Source organism: Sus scrofa, chromosome 5 (assembly GCF_054392235.1).
Source record: "Sus scrofa isolate SSC_HxYL_T2T_F1_AM1 chromosome 5, Sscrofa_HxYL_maternal_Yorkshire_Landrace_v2.0, whole genome shotgun sequence".
Taxonomy (NCBI): Eukaryota; Metazoa; Chordata; class Mammalia; order Artiodactyla; family Suidae; genus Sus; species Sus scrofa.
Genome location: NC_139387.1, coordinates 79,156,556 through 79,180,551, shown reverse-complemented (window position 1 = coordinate 79,180,551; position 23,996 = coordinate 79,156,556).

The window sequence follows — 23,996 nt, the reverse complement described above, 5'->3', positions numbered from 1 at the left end:
ATCACCTGTTGGTTTGCAACCTTAAGAGTTTCCCCAGGAGATATTTGAAAGTGGACCCCATCCACAGAAGCAAGGAGAGGCCAAAGAAAAGAAGCGGACAGCAACAGGTTGGTAGATGGTAGTTTCAATAAGCAAAGGACTTGAAAATGAGCTTTGCCTTGGACAGTCACAAGACAAGGAGATCTATGGCCCCCTCCCACAAGAATCTTAAAAGTATATACAGAGGTCTTAACTGGGCTCAGTCATGTATACCATCCAGATGATCTCAATACCACAGTGCTTTCTCAAGGCTACATCCTTGAAGAGGTTTCTAGTGGGCAAAACATATATTCCAAGGCCAGAGGAGGGGATGAGGAGCCTCTGATGGCCTAGATCCAAATCAAGAGTCTCATCTTAGGGGCAGAATATTAGAAACTCTAGAAATTTTAAGTATTAAAGCATAACCATAGGGGAGTTCCCGTCGTGGCACAGTGGTTAACGAATCCGACCAGGAACCATGAGGTTGCAGGTTCGATCCCTGCCCTTGCTCAGTGGGTTGATGATCCGGCGTTGCCATGAGCTGTGGTGTGGGTTGCAGACGCGGCTCGGATCCTGCGTTGCTGTGGCTCTGGCATAGGCCGGCGGCTACAGCTCCGATTCGACCCCTAGCCCGGGAACCTCCATATGCCGCGGGAGCGGCCCAAGAAATGGCAAAAAAAGACCAAAAAAAAAAAAGCATAACTATAATTTGAAAAGAACTCTTCAATTTTATAATTGTTTGTTTTCAATATTTAATATTTTAATAAAATTTAATGTTAATAATATTTAATAATATTTAAAATTATTACCTGTTTTATCAAAATATTCCACTTACTTTGAAAATTCAGTTAATTGTTTTATGCTCCTCAAAATATAAATCTGGATAATAACTTCTTAAAGGTGAGGAAAAAACTACTATAAGATACCTGACAGTGAGCAACAGAATGTATCTAGATCAGAAGTATCAAATAGTAACAAAAGTAGCAAAAGTCAATAGCTTTAAACATGGATAATTAAATAAAGTTAGTTGGAAGAGAATTCTCAATGTATAGGCTACCACCAAAAGAATAAAACAAGACATACACTGTCCAAATCTTTATGAAAACTTTCCAGGAGTAGGAGAAAAAAATAAATCTATGGCCCATTCAGTATACTTCCTTTTAAACTTATCTTATACTGGAATTACTTTGAGGCATTACTGTTAAGTGGATAAGCCAAAATTTTAACAGATAATGAAATATAGCAGAAGCCAGGCAACTTGGAATAAAGGAAAAACGAGTTCTCAGATTGAAGAAGCCTATGTGCCAGATTCCGCTTGAGTCAGGGTTACATCCTAAATCTTTAAAACAAGCATCATTATATCATTTGTACAAACGAGGAGACTGAAATTCAGAGAAAGCAAATAGCTCGCCTAAGGTCATAGATCTAATGAGGGTCAGGGCTGTGGTTCAAATCTAGATATTTAGACTCGGATTCCACCATTCTCTCAATTACTTTGTGTCACTTCACAAGAGCTTACTCTCAAGTTAACACTGCTCAAGTTCAGCAAGTTGACAGGCACTTTTGCTTTCTTCCTTTGTTATGCTGACTTTCCTGTTCTTATCATTTATGCAAAGAATCAGGTCAACACAATAACATGTGTATTATGCCTAAGTAAACAAGGCGTCCCCACTTACAAGAGGGAGTAGCACAAATTTATATTCTATCAAGCCTCAGGCATCAATCTCTACAAAAGTGAAAAGGAGGGCAGCTCTAGCTGCTTCTAAATTTCCCTTGCATTCTTGGAGCTGTGCCAAGTGAAATTTTGCAGCTTAAACTGAAAAAAAAAAAAAAAGAAAAGAAAAGAAAGAAAGAAAAGAAACAAAACTTTGTACCCTCAATATAGTAAGGAAGCACGCACAAACTATTCCATTATTTATAACTATTCCCAATGGTAGCAAAGTAATTTCCTATCGTATTATAAAAATCCCAGTTACATGAATTTTGCATTGTTTCCCTAATGGTGAGAACATAAAAGAGATATCTGCTCACCTCTCAAAAGGTGAAAAAACCTGCAAAATTATTAGTATTTAGAGGTTTGTCCAGATAGACTCCAAGTTTCTCTATAACCACCGGTTATGATGAGACAAAGGAACAAGGCTGCTTAAATAGATCCACCCGTCCTCCCTGCCATCCTTCCAAATAACCATCCTAAATAAAAGCCTAGGCTAGTTGAACAAAGAAGGTACTTGAAGAATTGAGGTAGTTTTTCTGTTGAGAATATTCATTCTCAGCTCTACTTAGTTATTTAGACAAAAAAATTTATATACCGCACACTTATTATATTGGAGAATTCAACCCCCCCCCATTTATCACAACCTAAAAGGAAAAGTACTTTGACTTGCTATCAAGTAATTATATATAGATAATTATATATATAGTTGTATATGATTAAATATATATATATATAAAACACTTTTCCATTTATATGCTAAAGTGGTTACATTTCAGAAAATGCATGTGTCTCCCAAGTCAGACATTTATTTACCCAAAAGTAATGCAGATGAACCTTGTGTGTACGGACTAGGAAAAATAAAGACAAAAATAAACCATACTTTTATAATTTTATCAACCTTGGTCACTTCTTTAGTGTTAAAGAAGAAGAGGCAAAGAAAAGCTAAAGTGATGACTAACAACTGTTCTCAGCCCTATTGCAGAAATGTGTACTAGTAGAATCCTGTGCCCTTTTAAGCTTTCCCTTGTGTTAGTAATTACAAAATGAGAAGGAACATCATATAATAATCCCAGGGACCAAATTCAGGTTTTTATGTAGCAAAGGATGCTCTCATGCTAGTTATATGAGAGCTATTTATATTTCTCATAAAGAAATGTGTCTGAAAATATAACGTATCCTAAATCCTAGCATTTCTCACCACCCCTTACTACTAACTTTAGCCGAAGCTACAATCAGTTCTGGCAAAATAAGTGCCCCTGGCTGCTTGTCTCCTTTTGGCTCTATGCCATTATTTTCCTACTTAGCAGTAGAAAGAAAGATATTTTTACAATGTAAATAGATAATGTCACCATATGCTCAAAAAAATCTCCTAATAACTTTCCAGCTCTCAGAAGAAAAGAATAAACTTTTCCCCATGATCTAAAAGACCCTGAAGTTATATGGCCCTGGCCTACTTCTCAATGAACCCAAAGAAGAAAAACACATGACCAGGCATAGGGTATAGGTCATAAAATGCTCCCTGGAAACAGGCCTGTGAAAGAAATCAGGGTTGTGATTTTGATAGTAAATTTGATTCTTTAGAAATAGGAAGAAAAAAAAAAAAAGAAATGGGTGTATGTAGGTTAAAAAAGAAAAGAAAAAAGATAGAAAATGTTTTCAAGCAAAGATAGAAATCTTTTACGTATATATAACTGAAGGGAATGCCGTGGGTGTTAGCTAAAGAAAAACTGGTTGTTTTATTTGGAAACGACTTGTGTGTGCATAATTTCAGTGTAAGCTTGCTTGGCCATGTTTAACTGAAGAAATGTCTTCACATTGTTTTTGTTTCGGGTTTTTTGTTTATTTGTTTGGTTTTGCCTTTTAGGACCGTACCTGCAGCATGTGGAAGTTCCCAGACTAGAGGCTGAATTGGAGCTGCAGCTGCTGGCCTACACCACAGGCACAGCAATGTGGGACCCCTAACCCACTGAGCAAGGCCAGGGATTGAACCTGCATTCTCAGATTTGTTTCCTCTGTGCCACAATGGGAACTCCTTCACTTTGTTTTAATTGAAAGAGTTTTTTTCTATGAGTTTGGTCTTCAGTAAAAGTCAGGAGATATTCCAGAGAATTATGTATCAAAATACAGAATTTAAAATGGTAGTTGACAATTTTAGAAAATTTAACATACTTGGAAGGTCCATGAGTGTCTGATCAGTACAAAACTCAAACTTCTACACAGTACAGGAGTATTTCCTCGTTTTGGAAATGTTGGGTAGGCTAGGATAGGGAGACACAAACAAGTATCAGAGGAATGCTCTTCCAGGCACCCTTCCCTATAACCTTTTTCCCATGCAAATAAGGCCTCCTTGCCCAAAACCGATCAGAGGATCAAAACATGCTCCCCAAACAGAGATCAAAACAACACATGATGCAGGGAGGTTGGGACAGGAAATTCGTGGGCCTGGGGCAAGAAGATGGGGTCCCCAAACAGGTCTGTCATACAGAACTATAAGGAGAGACCCATTTGCAGCCAGGGCCCATCCCTGCCCCAGGGCAGCCCCCTCTCTCTGAGGGCATACATAAAACTTGCTGTACATCGCTACCTGATTCTTGACGGTGACCTTTGAGACAACCGGCCGGAGTGTTTCTGGGGGCACGGACTGGAATGGTATTAAAAGAGCCCAAGTCAGAGCTGTTAAACATCGGTTTGGGTTCAAGGGAAATTCCCTCCCACCCGTAACCACTCTCATCCTGAGCTGATTTCTCCTGCCTGAAAAGACTGCCTGCCTCCATCCCCGCACAGCAAGACCACTGGCTCCATCCCAGCATTGCTGCAGCAGCTCCCCGCTGGAACAACCTCCCGCCAGACCAGCTGCCTCCATCCTTGTGCATCGAAGCCTGCTGGCTGGACCCCAGCGCTGCTATAGCACTTCTCAGTCTGGACCTCTGAATCCTCGTTGTGTGCAGGCAAGGACTGAGAGAGAGAAACCTGACAGAACCTGACAGAAATCTGGTCATTTAATTTCTTGTTGAAAATTTCCAGTGATAAGGGACTTTTACAACTTAACAGTTTTTCATTACTAAGTTTGACGAATGGAAAAATATTTTTATTGAAGTTAGATTATTTTCAATGCTATATTAATTTTAACTGTATAATACAGCGATTTGATATTTTTATAGATTATACTCCATTTAAACTTACGATACAATGTTGGTTATATTCCCTGTGCTGTATATTATGTCATTGTATCTTATTTATATTACAGCTAGTAGATTGCACCTCCTAATCCTCTCTTGCCCTTCCCCTCATCTGGTTCCCCACTGGTAACCACTAGTTCACCCTCTGAATTTGTGAGTCTGCTCTTTTTATTTTTTTAATATTCATCCATTTGTTTTATTTTTCACACTCCACAGTTAACTGAAAACATACCATATTTGTGTTTCTCTGTCTGGCTTCACTAAGCAAAATACTCTGCAATTCCATCCACATTGTTGCAAATGGCAAAATTTCTTTCTTTTTTAAGGCTGAATAATATTCTGTGGTATATATGTATATATATACACACACACACACACACACACACACACACACACATATATATGTATATATATATCACTTTTTTTTTTTTGGTCTTTTTGCCTTTTCTAGGGCCCCTCCCGTGGCATATGGAGGTTCCCAGGCTAGAGGTCGAATCGGAGCTGTAGACACCAGCCAGCGCCAGAGCCACAGCAATGTGGGATCCAAGCCGCATCTGTGACCTACACCACAGCTCACAGCATCGCTGGATCCTTAAACCACTGAGCAAGGCCAGGGATTGAACCCGAAATCTCATGGCTCCTAGTCAGATTTGTTAACCACTGCGCCACAACAGGAACTCCTATATATATCACATCTTAATCCAACCATCCATTGATGGACCCTTTAATTCCTTCCATATCTTTGCCGTTGTAAATAATCTGCTATGAACATTGGGGTACATGTATCTTTTCAATTTTTTTTTTTTTTGTCTTTTCTACTGCTGCACCTACAGCATATGGAGTTTTCCCGGTTAGGGTTCCAATCAGAGCTGTAGCTGCTGGCCTATGCCACAGCCACAGCAATGCCAGATCCGAGCCGTGTCTGAGACCTACACCACAGCTCATGGCAAAGCCTGATCCTTAACCCACTGAGCGAGGCCAGGGATCGAACCTGCAACCTCATCGTTCCTAGTCAGATTCATTAACCACTGAGCCATCATGGGAACTCCTCAAATTTGTATTTTAGTTTCCTTGGACATATGCTCAGGAGAGGAGTCACTGGATCATGTGTTAGTTCTATTCTTAATTTTTGGAGGAAACCATACTCTTTTCCATAGTGGTCTATTTGAGGTCTCCTGTGCTTCCATAAAAATTTAAGGATTATTTGTTCTAAGTCTTTGAAAAATATCCATGGCCAATTTGATAGGGATACATTAATTCTTCCAGTCCACAGACTTGGAATATCTTTCCATTTACTCGAATCTTATTTATTTACCTTCATTAATGTTATATGTTTGAAGTATATGTCTCTCAACTCCTTAGTAAATCTACTCCTAGGTATATTATTCTTTTTAATGTGATTGTAAAAGGGCTTTCTTGCTGTTTTTTTTTTTTTCTGATAGTTCATTATTAGTGAATTGAAAAGCAACAGATTTGTGTATATTAATCTGGTATTCTGAAACTTCACTGATTTTAGTTTTTTGTTGGGGATTCGGGGTTTTCTATATTTGTATTAGGTCATCTTCAAATAGTAATAGTTTTAATTCTTCTCTTCTAATTTGCACACTTTTTATTTTTCTCGTCTGATTGCTATGGATGGGGCTTCCAAACCTATGTTAAATAGAAATAGTTCAAGTGAAAATTCTTGTCTTCTTCCTGATTTTAGAGAAAAGCTTTAGGTTTCACCATTGAGTATATATTAGCTGTGAATTTGCCATCAATGGCTTTTATTATGTTGAGGTATGTTCCCTCTGTACTAACTTAGTTGAGAATTTTTTTTTAAATTTTCCCACTGTACAGCAAGGGGATCAAGTTATCCTTACATGTATACATTACATTTTTTCCCCACCCTTTGTTCTGTTGCAACATGAGAACTATGTCTAGATACTCATGTTGCAATAGTTGAGAATTTTTATCATGAATGAGTGCTGAATTTTTTCAAATGCTTTTTCTGCATCTATTGAGATGATCATGTGATTTTTATTAATGTGGTATATCACATTGATTGATTTGCAGATAGTGAACTACCCTTTGATGCCTGGAATTAGTCACACTTGATTATGGTGTATGATCCTTTTTATATATTGTTGAATTTAGTGTGCTATTTTGTTAAGGATTTCTGCATTTATATTCATTAGTAATATTGACCTGTAATTTTCTTTTGTTGTAGTGTTTTTGTATGGCTTTCATATGAGAGTAATGGTGACCTTGTACAATGAATTTGGGAGTCTTCCCTCCTCTTTTTTTTTGGATATTTTGGCATGAATAGGGATTAACTTATTTTCTGTTTGATAGAAATCTTCTATGAAGCCATCTGGTCCTGGACTTTTGTTTGTTGAGAGTTTTTTTGGTTATTGATTCATTTTCAATACTACTAATCAGTTTGTTCTTGTGAGATTGTATGTTTCTAGGAATTTACCCATTTTTTTCTAGATTGTCCAATTTGTTGGCATATAACTCTTCATAGTATTCTTTATGATCTGTGTTTCTGTTATATTAATGGTAACTACTCTCTTTTCATTTCTTACTTTGATTATTTTAGTTCTCTCTGTTTTCTTAATGAGTCTGGCTAAAGGCTTATTTTTATTGATCTTTATTAGTGTTTGCTTTATTTTATTTTGGTTTTGGTCTATATTTCCTCTCTGAGCTGTATTATTTCCTTCATTCTGCTGAATTTGGGCTTTGTTTTTCTAATTTTTTAGATGGCACATTAGGTTGCTTATCTGAGATTTTTCTTTTTTCTTGAGGTATATTTGTATAAACTTCATTCTTTGAACTGCTTTTGCTGAATCCCATAAATTTTGGAAAGTTATAATTTATTCTCAAATATTTTGTGATTTTTCTCTTTGGTTTCTTCATTTATGCATCAGTTTTTTAGTAGCATGTTTTTTATCTTTGTGCTTTTTCTATTTTTCTTTCTGTGATTAATTTCTATTTTCATATCATTGTGGTTGAAGGGATGCTTGATATAATCTCTATCCTCTTAAATTTATTGTGAGTGGTTCTGTATTTATGACAAGATATATCCTGGAGAATATTCCATGTGCACTTGAAAAGCATGTTTATTCTTCTCTTTTTGGAGAGAGTGTCCTATAGATACCTATTAGGTCCTCTGGTCTAGTGTGTCAATTTAGGTCACAATTTCCATATTGATTTTCCATCTCTGGATGGTCTGCTCAGTGATGTAAGTGGGGTGTTAAAATCCCCTACAACTATCAGAAGAGTGTCTGTTTCCCTCTTGACATTTGTTAATATTTGCTTTTTATAATAGATGCTCTTATATTAGATGCATATATGTTTACCAACATTATAGCCTCTTCTAATACCAATCCCTTTATCACTACACAAAGATTTTCTTGTATTTTACTATGGTCTTTATTTTAAAGTCTACTTTGTCTAATATGTGCATTGATACCCCATTCTTTTCATTTCCATTTTCATGGATAATCTTTTTCCATTGCCTTATTTTCAGTCTGTGTTTGGCTTTAGCTCAGAAGCAAATATCTTGTAGGTAGCATATACATTGATCTCGTGTTTTTTTTAATCCAGTAAACTATCCTATGTATTTCGAATAGTGCATTTTATCCATTGACATTTAAATGATTATAGATAGGTATTTCCATTTTTGTTAATTGTTTTCTGGTTGTTTTTGTACTTCTGTGTTTTTTCTTCTTTTAGTCTCTTCCTTTATGGTTTGATGAATTTCTGTGGTATTACATTTGTGTTCTCCCCAGTTTTTGTAGGTTTATTGTAAGTTTTTGATTTGTGCCTACTGTAGGGTTCATGTATATTGACTTATAAATAATTATATCTACTTTTAAAAAATTATGGCCACACTGCGACATATGGAAGTTCTGGCATATGGAAGTCCCAGCTGCAACAGCAGCAACACCAGACCCACTGCACCAGGCAAGGGATTGAGCAAGCAGTGCCATGAGATAAGCCAGATCATTAGCCACTGTGCCTCTGTTGAAACTCCCCCAACATTTATGTTTTTGGTGTCATATTTTACATCTACATTTCTATCCCTTAGCTGCTTATTGTAGCTATAGTTGATTTTATTATTTTTGTCTTTTAACCTTCATGCTAGCTTATTTTTAAGTGGTCGATCTACAGCCTTCACTATATATTTGCCTTTATCAGTGGGATTTTTCCCTTCCTATAATTACTTACTTCTTGTTATAGCCTTTTATTTTTCACTTAAAGAAGACTCTTTAACACGTCTTGTAAAAAATTGGTTGAGTATCAATGAATTTTTCAAGTTTTTCTTGTCTGAGAAGTGAATTCTCTTGCCATTCTTAGTGATAATCTTGCTGTGTAGAGTATACTAGAGTATAGGTTTTCTACTTTCAGCATTTTAAATATATCATGCCATTTCCTTCTGGCCTGCAAAATTTCTACTGAAAAATCAGCTGATAGTCTTATGGAGGTTCCTGGTATCTGACTCTTTCGTTTTCTCATGCTGCCTTTAGAATCCTCTCTTTATTTTTAAATTTTACCAGTTTAATTATGATATGTCATGGTATGGCTCTCTTTAGGTTTATCTTGTTTGAGACTCTCAGTGCACCTGACTCTTGTACCTGTATATCTGTTTCCTTCTTCATGTTCAGGAAGTGTTCAGCCATAATTTCATCAAATATAATTTCTACCCCTTTCTCTCTTCTCTTTCTAGGACCACTGTATGTTAGTGGAATGTGAAATCTTAGTATGCTTGCTATTGTCTCAAAAGCCGCTTACATTATTTTTATCTTTTTTTTTTGTTTGTTTGTTTTTCCCTTTGTCCTGATTGGATAATTTCCATTATTCTATCTTCCAGATTGCTCATGTGTTCTGTATCTCCCAATCTGCCACTAATTCACTCTAGTTTATTTTTCACTTCACTTGTGATATTTTTCAGCTCTTTTCTGACTCTTTAATAATTACTAGTTCTTTAAAAAAATTCTCACTATGTTCATCTATTCCCTTCCCAAATGTATGTTTCATTAGGATTTTTTCAGGTTTTTTTCCCTTATTCTTTCATTTGAAACATTCTTCTATCTTCTTTATTTTGTTTAACTTTCCCTGCCTCTATGAATTTAGGTGGAACAGTTACCTATCACAGTCTTAAAGTCATGTCCTTGTGTGGGAGGGTCTCTATGCAGTCTGTATGTGGTCAATGGCTTCAGTGGGAGAGCTGGATCTGAAGTGAGCACAGGCCATATCTTCCTCTGGAGTATTCTGGCAGCCACTGCCTTGGTGAGAGATGGGGCTGGAGTTGGAGAGGCTAGAGCCAGAGCCAGGTGCAAGCCAGGGCTTCTCCTATGATCAATGGCCATAGCTAGCCTTCTGGGGGCAGAGTTGGGACTCAAAAGTTTATAGCAGGAGCACTCAGGGAGTTGAGTTTCTCCCAAGAGTGATGACAGTCTCTGCCTTGGTTTGGGAAGTGGCCAGGCCCTGAGAGCCTGGAGCTGCACTGTTGCACTGATTGTGCTTTCTCCCTGGTTTGTGAGCCTTGATTAGAGGTTAGGTCAGGGCTAGAGGTGCTGATGCTACATAACTGAGCTGTTCCTGCCCCCTTCCAAGTGAGTGCAGGAATGAGCACTCTACCCTGGAGCTAGCCTTGGTCCATTCCAAGTCATCCAGCAATTCCACTCCTGGGCATATATCCAAAGAAAAACCATAATTCAAAGAGACACACGCAGCTCAATGTTGTTGCAGCATTATTCACAATAGCCAAGGTGTGGAAGCAACTTAAATGTCTATCACCATATAAATGGATAAAGAATATGTGGTGTGTGTGTGTGTGTGTGTGTGTGTGTGTATGCTACGCAACCATAAAAATGAATGAAATTATGCCATTTGCAGCAACATGGATGGACCTAGAGATTATCATACTAAATGAGGTAAGCCAGAGATAGAAAGACACATATCATATGATATCACTTATATGTGGAATCAAAAAGAGATACAAATGAATTTATATACAAAGCAAAAATAGGCTCACAGACATAGAAACAAATTTATGTTTTTTCCCAAAAGGGAAGGGGGGGCAGAGGAGTAAATTAGGAATTGGGACTATATAATAGTATATACGCATACTACTATATATAAAATAGATAACCAATAAGGACCTACTGTGTAGAACATGGACCTATACTCAATAACCTGTGAGGGAAAAGAATCCGTAGTTGTAGTTTTGATGCATTTGTAAGGGAAGGTTGGCTTACTCTCCTCCCACTCCAATATCTATATTTTACCTATCTGGGTCTATACAATATCTTTAATAGTCATGCAATATTTTTATTAATTTCTGGTCAATTAAAAGGCCTTATCTTTTTTCACATAAATTTCTATGATGTCAGATACCCCCCATCCTGTACTTTACTTTTAAATTAAAAATTGTTTTTATTCAAATGCAAAACATTAATCTTCAATACAACGTTGTTAGTTGCAATCTTTGGGACTGTTGAGGTTATGGACAGTGCTCTGGAATTTTTATTGTATTATCCTTTACATTACCCTTCTCTTTCAACTTTGTTTGATTAGAGATTTGGCAAGATAGCTTGTTTAATTACATTCTTGATACAATGTTAAATAGAAGGAGATCTCTTAAGGTACATCCTACTAGAATATCTTTGGATACAGTTGTTCATCAATTTTAAAAACTTGCCTATTTGTCATCTAATATATATTGCTATGGGGATATTCCTCAACAATATCTTGAGGCATTTTGTTAAAATTTCATTGAATGTGATACACAGTAATATATAAATTGATATATATATATATATATATATATATATACACACACATATAATTCTCTTGACTTAGCAATATATTTATTCCAACTCTCATAGAAAGCATAATTTGTGCTGATTTACACTTATCATCCCAATCCTCATAAACAGGACAATTCAGTTGTCCTGAATTTCTTGTTTTCATTGGATGTTTTCATCCAGCCTGATTCCACTATTATCAAAGGACATTGTGTGTGTGTGTGTGTGTGTGTGTGTGTGTGTGTGTGTGTGGAAAACAGAGTTGTTTGAATCTATCCACACCATTTCAAAGACTTCAGTCCTGAAGGTCCTAGCACAGGTCCTGGTTTAACAGCTACTTCAGAATCAATAAAGTAGTCGACCCTACACTCCTGTGGGTAAAAAGATAAAGAGATACACACAAAAAAAGTTTTTAAGTGCTCAGACTGATGAAGTATGCACTGAGTGCTCTGTAGAGCAAAGAGTGGTAGAGCAAGTTTTTGACATCACACAGACCAGAGTTAAAATAATCAATTTGCCAACTATCACAGGTTTGTGTGAAATATTTAGACATTTACAAAATAAGATTTTAGTTTTACATAGAAAAAATATGGTTTTTAGAATAATAAAGATATTTTTAGACCAAAGAATCCTTCATTCTATTAACATCATCTACTTTCACACTTATTACATAGTTTAAACAATGAAAAGGGAGATTTTTTTTTCCCTTTCCCATAAAGCATCAATTTTGCAATGATAGATTAGGTCTGGCTGCTAAGAAAAACATGCTTCTAAGTCATAATTGATGTGATAACTCATTAGCATTCAGTTCAAAATTGAGTTCAGCTCTACTGGTACCCACCATGCAGTAGGAGCAACAACCTCGCAGAAGAGGAATCTCACACCCTAAAGAGACCATCATTTGGCACGGCGAGAAGTTGGGGGAGGAGGGGTGGGCGCTGGGCCAGGAGATCCAGAAGCAGGAGCAGAGCAGTGAGTCTTGCACTCAGGCCATAGCTATTAGGCTGGTGCCATTTCTTCTGGCCATTATCTTGCCCCTCACAAAACCATTTTCAGCAGGATCTATGGAAGGATGCAGGGAAAGCCATGGTTAAATTTAGAGTCAGTTATATGACCCCGGCTCCAGACTTCAAAGACTGAGCCAAACTCCCAGAGTATAACCCCTCCAAAGCCAAGATTTTTGTCTCTTTGATTCCTGATGTGTCTCCATAGCCTATATCAGCCCCTGGCACAGAGGATGTGCTGAGGAGTGTTTGTTGAAATATCTCTTGGAATATTTTTTTTCATGCTGAGTAACAAGCAAATAAACCTAGTCCATATTTATAATGTTTCTTATTTCTTCCTACTCTAATTTTCTCTTAAAAATTAAATAATACTATCGATACTAGCAGCTAACACTCTTGAGTGCTATGTGCCAAATCCTATTCCAAACATTTCAAAGGAATGAATGCACTTACTTAAGCAAATTCAGTAGGTATTCATAGCTCTTCTCCCATCACATATTTCACAAGCCAATTTCACTCTCAAATGTTGCTGCTTTGACAACAAAATGTCCTCTAACTGCAAAGTACTCTAATTTTCCCAACTTCACATTTAGGGTTTAAACCAGTGACCCAAAAATCTGGCAGAGCAGATAGCTCTAGTTCTAGCAACTGTCTTTATTGTGTCAACATTGAGTGTGTCATAAAAATTCAAAAGAGGATGAAAAGGAATGCCAAGCAGAACATATTCTGTCTGCATGTATATTGTTTATACATTTCAGGTTTTGAGTATATGAAATGGCCATCAGAATCATACTTGCTACAGGGTAAATTCCAGACTTCTTAATAATTTATGCAAGGTGTATCATGATCTGGTCTCTGCCTTCTAATCAGCCTCATTCTTGGCACTTCCCATTCCTGGATATACCACTCTATTTCCTGTTTCTATGTTTCCTAGATGTTGTACTGTTAACTGTGCCCTAAGCTGGGGTCTCTGATAGTTTTCCCAGACATTAGCATGGTAACATGTGCTTGGTACTCATAAGCCTTTATTAGATAAGTGAGAGAATGGATAAAGAAGAGTCCCTGCAAGAGAATGATGAAATTTTTCTTCCACTCTTGTAAGCATGAACGCTATCACCATATTTTACCAAACAGAGTGTAATAAAAAACCTCCTTCACCTCCAACATTGTGTTTTGTTTTTTCTTCACAAGAATTCTTTCAGCTTTCAATTCCTTCTTCCACACATTCTCCTAACTCTTCAAAGGCTAGGTCAGTTAAAATGTTCAACATGAAAAGGATTTGAAAATAAAAGAAGTAACAGCAACTATGTCTTCAAGAATGCTTTGTGAATTTCTTCTCCTTTCTCTGCCACCATCTGGTGGAGCTGGCTCTGTGCTTTTAGAGTAAGTTCTTCTGCAGACACTCTGTTTCATACACCCGCTCAACACGAGTATGGCACAACAAGAGCTGCAAATGTCATTTTTCTTTGTCTCTGGCTTCTATGCGTTTATCCCATGATTGTCACGTGTTCGTAAATACAAGACGTTCCAGCCGGAAACTTTAGGAAACACTGTGAAACATCTGGAATAGTTTCAGTTTAATAACTTACATAAGCCTGGATAAACATTAAATAAGGACTTTTTAAAGGTCAAATTGTTGTTCCTCACTTGAAATGCATTCATGATATCTGTAGGACAAATTTCAAGAACCAGCTGTTTGTATGTCAATTTTTTTCCGGACTTCTTCTTTTCCTCCTCTATCCTAACATTACCTTCTCCACACAACCAAACAGATTGACTCCCAAAGCACAGCCCCGACCACGTCCCTCCTTGGCTAAAAGCTTTTAGTAGGTAGAACCTTATTATTATGAAATAATATACAAGCATATTTGTGTGACCCTCAAAGTCCTCCAAGGTCAGTTCAACTTATTTTCCCAGTCTCGTCGTCCACCTGCCATTTACATGTGCTCCATTTTTCCAGATACATTATTCCCCTTGCTGTTCTTAATTCTGCCTTCATTCTATGCCTAGAATGGCTTTCCCCTGAACTGCCTAATCATTTTCTATCTTTCCTTGTTTATGTATTACATGCTAACTTATTTAACAGTCCTGTGTGCATGCACGAGTATGTGTATGTGTATAATGTCGATAAACTGTTAGCTTTTTGCATGGATGGTTTCTTGTGTGTAGCCTCCGTGATTCAGAGCATTATAAATAAGCACCTGTGCATTGAATAAAAGAGAAAATTATAGTTTCTAATTAAATCATCATTTTAATTCAACAGAGATATTTTTCAGTCTCACAGTTATCATCCAAACCTCAGTTGTCTCTTCACTTGTTGCTTATTATCCCCTTTACAGGTTGCACAAAGCTTGCTGGACAAAAGAATCCCCTCTCTTTTGGAGAGTAGCGCCATCTTCTGACGTTGCATCTTGCCTCAGCTGTTCTTTCAATTTAACATGGATATTCGAACCCTCAGAAAGGGAAGCATTATTTTCACATATTTTCATAATTATATATCAATGTAGAACTATTACAAATTATGCTGACAGTTTGCAAACATAGACTCTGGTAATTTACTTTCTGCTCCAGAAACTTCCAAATCATGGCAATTTAAAAAATGGCCCGTACAAGGAATTGGAGATTCAATTGTGGCACTCATTTACTCCCTAAATTCAGTAATATATTTACATATTTGAAAGTCAGGATGATCCTTAGAGACTAACAAAATTGTATTCATGGAAATGAGAGTACATTCCAGTCTCTTCCACTCCCAGAGACATTTAAATTTTGTACTTTCATTTCTAAAATATGATTTGTTATCTTAAAATGTGTTTGCTGACGTGTTTTTTTTTTTAGGGCTGCACCTGTGGCATATGTAGGTTCCCAGGGTAGAGGTCAAATCTGAGCTGTAGCCACTGGCATACACCACAGCCACAGCAATGCTGGACCCCAGCCATGTCTGTGACCTACACCACAGCTCACTGCAACACAGAATCATTAATCCAGTGAGTGAGGCCAGGAATCGAACCTGCATCTTCATGGATGCTAGTCAGATTTGTTTCCACTGAGCCACAATGGGAACTCCCTGATTTGTCTTAAATAGTGTTGTCAGGACAAACCTCAACTTTGCATGTTGCTTTTGTGATGGAGATATAACTGATCTTTCACAAAGACTGTGTGTATATATCATACTTTTATGTGTGATTGGATTTAGATTAGAAAACTCTTTAGGGGGCATTTTAGATATGCAAATGTAAATCCCATTCTATTCTGGAAAGGAAACTTTCTGAATATTGAAGTACCAAATATTCTGCATAATCTGGACTCTGTGTAGGAAAGTCGTAATGGAAAAAAATGTCATCATGGAAGGGAAATTGGTCCCTGCCCTTGATAGGCAAGTCTAGAGGTGAGGAGAGTGATGGCAGATCCCTGAAGGAGGGGCATGACACATGTATTCTAGAAAGAGTTGTGCCTGCTTTCTGATAAAAGGGGAGATAATGGGTTTTCCATGATTGCCTTCCCCAGTCTGCATTGTAAGTTTTTCTTTTTTTTCTTTGTATTCCCATCTATTTATTATTTTCCTCAAACAATAAGTTGTTTTATTTTTTTAATTTTTTAAATTTTTTTTATTATTCAATGAATTTATCACATCTGTAGTTGTATAATGATCATTACAATCCATTTTCACAGGATTTCCATTTCTCATTCCTCTGAGTAAACCATTCTCAAACAGTAAACTCTTTTTTTTTTTTTTTTTTTTTGGCTTTTCTAGGGCCACAACTGCAGCAGATGGAGGTTCCCAAGCTAGGGGTCTAATTGGAGCTGTAGCCACCAGCCTACGCCAGATCCACAGCAACTCGAGATCAGAGCCACGTTTGCAACCTACACCACAGCCCACAGCAATACCAGATCCTTAACCCATTGAGTGAGGCCAGGAATTGAACCCGCAATCTCATGGTTCCTAGTCAGATTCGTTAACCACTGAGCCACGGCGGGAACTCCCTCAAACAGTAAACTATAATGAATCATTGGATGAATGTGTTCTTACACTTAGGAGAGCTCCAATATCCTAAAGAAGTAATATTGACCTGGCGAGCCATGATAGAACCCCAGACAAGCAGCGTGAATTGAAGATGCCAAGTGACATACAGAAGCACTAGTAGTAGAAAAAGGAAATATTCCTAAATGTTATCAAGAAATATTTGGGGAGGGAAACTTAATAAAAGACATTATTTCCTATAAGTCAGTCAAGAGAGGGAAATGCAAACTACTGTAATAGAAGTTTTAAAGAAAGGAATCAGAGAAATCTGAAGACTTTATGTGTATAAAGTTCTTATAAAAGAGTCTCATACATAAGCAAAATGATTCACAAAGTCTAAGAATTTATGGTCAATAAAACTTAATGTAATCATTAATATTTATTGATTATGTAATGTTAATTATATAATTATGCAATCATTAGATGTTTGATAATAATGTAATTAAGGCAATCAGTTTTTATTTCAGCAGTTCTTCATTATTCAGAAAAATTCAGTTTGGCTTTCAGGACTGAACCACAGATAATTAATGCCAACCAGTATATTCTTTCACTCCCTGTTAGATAGAAGCAGTTTTTCAAAGGAAAGCACACATAATCAGCCAATAACCCTCAAATCAGATTTCTTTCTTCTCTACCAAAGATGCCTTTGCTTTCTACGCTGGAAGAGAAACATCTCAATTAACTTATAAAAGAAATAGAAATAATCATATGGAAAAAGTCAAAAATAGAAATGTGGTGAAAGATAATCTAGACAATAATGGATTCTACAGAAAACATGTACAGATAATTTCATAATTACAACTTAAAAATTGGGACACAGGTAAATGGCAAATTATTTTAATAACATAAATGACTTGCCTTTTATTTTCATTTTTAAGCAGTTAGATACTTTATATTTTCACTAAATTTACTGAGGATCCATAACTCTAATATCCTCTGACATCTTAAGTTTAGCTAGTTTTAAAATAATATCCTATTTGCAGGGAGAACATTTTTACCTACCAATCATGTAGGAGACAAAAAAGATGATAAAGAATTAATTTTTTATCTTTTAGTTTGGTATTATTCAACCGAATTGAATCGTTGTGGTTTTTACTGATATTCTGGGTAAAAATAAATATTACAAAGACACCCTGTCCACTCTCCACCAGCTCTGAGCATTTCTGACACATATAAAGAATTCACTATTTTTCATACATTGAAAAGCTTCTTTCATGTCAAACACCTGTCTTTCTAAATTTTATTGCTTGTGTAGTAGACATGCATTTTTTTTATCTCTGAAGCTTTCCCTCTTTCTTACTCTGCAATAGAATTCTTTTCTTTGGAGAACACATTCTATGTGATTATGTGAGTCTGGTTACTGTCTGTGAAACACAGAAAAGGAAACAGCTGAAGTTCTTCCATCTTCCTGTCTTTGTGACTCATTCAAGCCAGGTCGAACAGAATCTCCTCTGGAATTTTCTTTTGGGGCCATCCGAGAAGACCTACCCTGTTGGGGTTGACAGGCTAGTGGGATATCAGATGGAGCTGTTGGGTTAATAGGCTAGTGGGATATCGGGTGGGGCTGTGGTGAACCGTCTGACCCATCATAGAGTATAAGCCTGTTCAAGACATGAAGAGCAAGGTAGAGTACTCATACCCTCCTTTAAGCCCAGGCTGTGCCTGAAACCTCAATGCTTTCAGACTTCTTGGTACATGAACCAATGCATTCCCTTTTGAGAAAGCTGCATTGATTTGGGTTTCCATCATTTTCTGGAAGGACTCCTGACTAATAAACTGATTCCTGACTTGCATGATCCTGTTCCATCCATGTGTCAGGAAACGCTTTTATTTTATTTTTATACCCCTTCCCTGTGAAACTTGCTTGCTTAAACTGCATACCTATTGAATTTTTTCCCATTCTATATTCTTCTTGTTAGACCTCAAAGCTACTCTATTTAATAGGCTAGTCTGTCTCCAGAGCCTAGCTTTGACTCACAGTAGATAATGGTAGACCATGAAAAATTCCAGCTATGTCTGAAAAGAACAGAATTAACAGAGACAAAACTCTCTGAATTTCTGTGGACTCCTAGATAAATTAAAAAGGGTTTTATTTTGTCTCAACCTAATCAAGTTACCAGGACATCTTAGACCTTATTTTCTTTTTCCTAAGGCCTTTAATATTTATAGCCTAATTTTTGTCCTTCCAAGAAAATGGTTCCTGGAAATATCTGTGTGGCTCAGTGGCAACGAACCTGATTAGTATCCATGAGGATGCAGGTTTGATCCCTGGACTCATTCAGTGGATTAAGGATCCGGTATTGCTGTGGCTGTAGCTCCAGTTTGACCCCTAATCTTGGAACTTCTATATGCCATGGGTGCCACCCTAAAAAGCAAAAAATAAAAATAAAAAAAAGAGAGAGAAAGAAAGAAAAGAAAAGTCCTCCTAGCCAAACAAGTCAGATTATTATCATACTATGATGCACATTTATTTGTTCAACAATTTTTATTGAAATTTTCTCTGAGACAGATATTTTATTAGGCATGAGAAACATATCAAAGAAGAGGCAAGCTTGGAGTTTACAGTCTAAGAAGAAGAGATGGTTAACAAAAAAACCCACCAAAACAAAGGAAGAAAGAATGATACAATAAAGCAGGGAAGGGTGAGAACACTTGTGAGGTGTGGATGTTTCTTAACCCTGGATCAGGAAGGAAGTGACATGAGGAAAGTGGAGAAGGGATCGAGAGACTGTTGGGGGAAGAGCATTCCAGGTAAAAGAAACTCTATGTGTAAAATCCCTGAAGCTGCTTTTTCTTAGAACAGCAGCAAAGGTGATGCAGCTGAAGCATAGTAAACAATGACGGAAGTGATAGGAGACACGTCTGAAAGGTTGGGAGGAGGAGAAATGGCTTTGTAGCCACTAATTGACTTTGGCTACTACTCTGAGTAAGTTGGGAAGTCACTGGATGGTATTGGTCAGAAATGCAATAGGACCTGACCTTGCATTGTGAGAAGACCTTTCTAGCTGCTGTCTCGTAAATATACGAAATACTGAAATAAGTGTAGAACTAGAAAGGCTAGTTAATAGTCATGAGATTCTAGATGTATATTGAACAAAGATCAAGTAGGATTTGTTAATACGTTGAACATAGTAAAAGAGAAAGGAATTAGTAATATGTCGTTCTGGGCAATGAAGAGGGGTTGGGGCAGGAATGTGGGAAATTAGTGTTTGGTTTGGACATGTTAAGTTTAAGATGCCTACTATATATTCAAGTGGATGTGTCAAATAGCTGGGTATATGAGCCTGGAGCTCAGCAGAGATGCCTTGGTTAGATGCATAAATTTCAAATTTAAAACTGTTGAAATCTATCAGTCTGCATGAGTGATGAAAGACATCTGAGAGCTAAGCCTTGGAGCCCTCCAATTTAGAGTTAGGAGAAATGGGTAAAAACCAGCAAGGAGACTGTGGGGAAGTAGCTAATATGGTGGAAGGATACAGAGAGAGGAGGTGGAGGAGAGACAAAGGGAGAGACATAATGAGAAGAGAGACAGACATCCCAGAAGGCAAGTAAAGAAAGTGACTATGTGGAAATGTCCAATGCTATTAAATATTAGATGAGAACAGAGAATTGACTATTGTACTTGGCAATGAACAGGTCATTGGAGACCCTGACAAGAGCTCTTTCAGTGAATTAAAAGCCTCATTGGCCTGGGTTCAGAAAAAGATTAGAAGAAAATAATGGAGACAGCAAACATAGACAACTTTTAAAAGTTTTACCGGAAAAGGGATTGGGAAAGGGACAGTAGCAAGAGAGGCATAGATTAGAGGTATTATAGCTTATTGGTATGATGTTGGGAAAGATATGTTAAAAGGGGGAAATTGATGATGCTATAGAGAGGAGATAGTGGCTGAATTAATGTATTTGAATTGGCACGAAAGTTGGGATCCAGTGTTCAAATATAGGGATTGACCTTGGTTAGAGAAGATGGCATATGCTTCACAAATAGTGACGGAAGAAAGATAAGTTTACCCATAGATTTGTAAAGATGGTACCGGGAGCAGGTAGGATTTTCCCATCTGGTTTCTTTTATTTTCTGTGTTGGAAGAAAGGCTGTCAGTTGATACTGTAAAAGGAGAATTTGGAGGAGAGAGATGAAGGTATAAAGTTGTCATCCATGGCAGTGGAAAAGTGAATGTCTTAAGAAAATCTGGTGGAATTGCTGGGTGAGATTAAAGATCCCACTTGAGACTGAGGGTCAAAATAGTGGAAGGAAAAGGGGGTGACAGTAAGCAGAGAATGCTTAAGTCAATGTATTCTAGCACCATCATTAGGTTCATAGTATCCACAAGGTCCCAATTTAATAAGGTCCTCAGAGACTTAGCATGAAAGCAGAAGGAAATCACCTAAGATTCTGGACCCTAATTCCCAAGCAGGTTTTTTTTGGGCGGGGGGTAGGGAGGAGGTGTAGTGTGGCCCAAACAAGAAAACACAGCATGACATGAAATAAAAATGGGGCAACAGGCAAATCCAGATAAGTTGCTCAGGTGGTATCACTGATGGGAGGATGCAGAAGATGGAGTAGGGATTAGAAAGATCAGATAAAAGGACATGGAACAGGAAGGAAGACCAGTTAGTTACTAAGAGGGTAATTTGTCAAGGAGTACAACTTAGCATGGGGAACAAAATCAAGAGAGAGAGAGTAGTAGACAGTGATTGAAATCTTGGGGTGAAACACCAGTTATATCTGGTTCAGGAATCCAGAGGTTAATGACAGAGGAGAGTATTTCTTCACAAGGCATTCTTCCTATTCTTTGTCTTAAGGAGAGACTGCTATTCCTAACTCAGGAAACAGCAGCTCTCACAGAAGGGTTTCTCCATCAGCACATTCTAACCGTTTGATGGACAGTGAATTCTCCTTGGATTGCCTCCCCTGGTTCCCACATTGTTGATTCCACAGTTAAAACTCCCTCTACCTGGTCTGGAGCCAGAAACACAGAGGTCCCTTTGGAGATTCAAGCTCTGAATGGAAAATGAGCATCTCTAAGACTTAAATCCTCTTCACTGAGCAATGATTAGTCATTTAAAAGCAAGAAGATTAATCTTTATGATTTCCAAGGGATGAATTATAAGAGCACGGGAAATGAATGAGCTTAATAGTCAAAATGAATTTGAATCCTGGCTTCAGTTTAGTTAATTTTTCATGAGTCTCAGTTTCTTCATCTATATAAATGGGGTAATAATATTTATCTAGAAATTTATTTTAAGGATTCTATCAGGTGATATATAGGTGTGAAAACACCTATCGCAATGCCTAAAGCATAGCAAGTCCTCAGAAAATGGTTAATTTTCTTTGCTATCCTCTTTCTTTTTCTTTTTGCTTGCCCCTCCTTCCCTCATTCTCAGACAGTCCCTTGCCTTTCCCTCCTTTCATTCCTTTCCTTTATTAGGCACTAAATCTTACCTTTCCTTTCTTAGGCACTAAATCTTACCAAGAGATGTTTGCTCAGAATATTTATTTAAATATATTATTTTTTCTATCCCCCTTCTGTCACTAGAAAGTATGATAAAGGTCTAAGTTCATAAGCTTATAGGAAATAGAATTCTGCTATTTGTCACAAGATCTCATTGCTTTAATTCTGACTTGCATTTAAAAGGTCTTAATTACATTTATTTCATAATATCTCTGCCCCTGAAATTTAGTACAGCCACCTAGAAAGTTCCCCATTAATCCTCTTTGTTGAATGTTATTTTGGGGTGGGTAAAGTTGAAAATGCATTTTCTACAATATATCAGACACTTTCTTTTAAAGTAACAAACTTAATTTTGATTAAGTAAGGCTAATACATTTTGGCGTATTGTTTTATAAATGTAAGATCTTAGACATATCAAAATACTCCAGTCTAGGAAAAAATAGCTGCTTCCAAAAAACTACCCTGAAAGTAAATTTGATCTCCTCCTCTTGTCTACATAATACATGTTATTTTTGCATGGACAAAAAATTATTGACTTAACGGCCATGTCAGCTTGCTCACCTGCCTGGCCTTCTATCATCTCAGAAATACCATGAAGTTGTGATATTACTTCTAGATGCAGGATGATTAATAGCCTTTGTCATTGATTCCGTCTAAATCATCAAATTCTCTTTGTTGAAAATCTCCCAATCTTTTGTACTTAGCTTTATTGAAATAATTTTTTTCAAGGTTACCATTTCAGATCTAATGAAGGATTTTTTTGGTGAAACAAAGTATTATTGGTGCTTCTTGCCTTCTTCAGAGCGTGAGTGAAATACAGTTTAGCACTTTCACAGGCTTTCTTAAAAAATGATGCATTGGTGTTTTACAGAATACAAAAAATAAATTATACGTAAAGTATAAAATTATATTAAATTAATATTTTATTAAGATGAATATTTTAATGGTTTTTCTATGAAGCGTTTGTTTTTGTAACCTCTTGCTAAAATATGGTAATATTGAGACTATAAGAAAATAGACATGAGGGTGGAGAAATGTGAGGTTGTTACTCAGTGGGTATGTTTCAGTTACACAAGATAGACAAGTTTTATGCTTCTTTAATGCCTATAGTCAATAACAAATATCGTGCACTTTAAAGTATGTTGAGGAAAAATCTCATGTGTTTCTAACACACATACAAACACAAGGAAGTTTTTTATATTTAGCATCTTCATTATAGTGGTGGTATCATCATTATCTTCATATGTCCGAACTCATCAAAATGTATACATTAAATATAGGCAATCTTAGTATATCAATTTAAAAAAGAAATTAGACAAATGTCTCAAATAGGTGTACTCAGTTTTTTTATCAGAAACCATCAACTGTTTGAATAAACTATGAAGTAATACAAGGAAAAGTAAAATACAACATTAAATAGTAGTAAATGAGCTTTTATAATATAGTTCCCAAAACACGTAGGTAATCTAAACTACTATGAAGGAAAAGAAATCAATCTTTGGTTTAAAGAACCTTGCTTTAGCATCAAATCAGAATTAGCACTAGAGACTATGAGATCTAAATATACAGAATTTCAAGAAAAATGTCTTGTGTGGGTAGAGACACTGCAATCTTCCTGAAGGTATCCATTCAGGGGCCTCTCTTGTGGAAGGCACGAAAAAGGTGATTGGGAAAATAAGGGAGTAAGATGCCAGAAGAAATTTTTCCTATTTTCTTTTATGACAAGCAGAGAAACATGGGTATGATCTGTACACAGAAATATGGTGTGTCTTTCCAAGAGTACAGACCTGCTCATTCAGGCAAAATGCCCTCC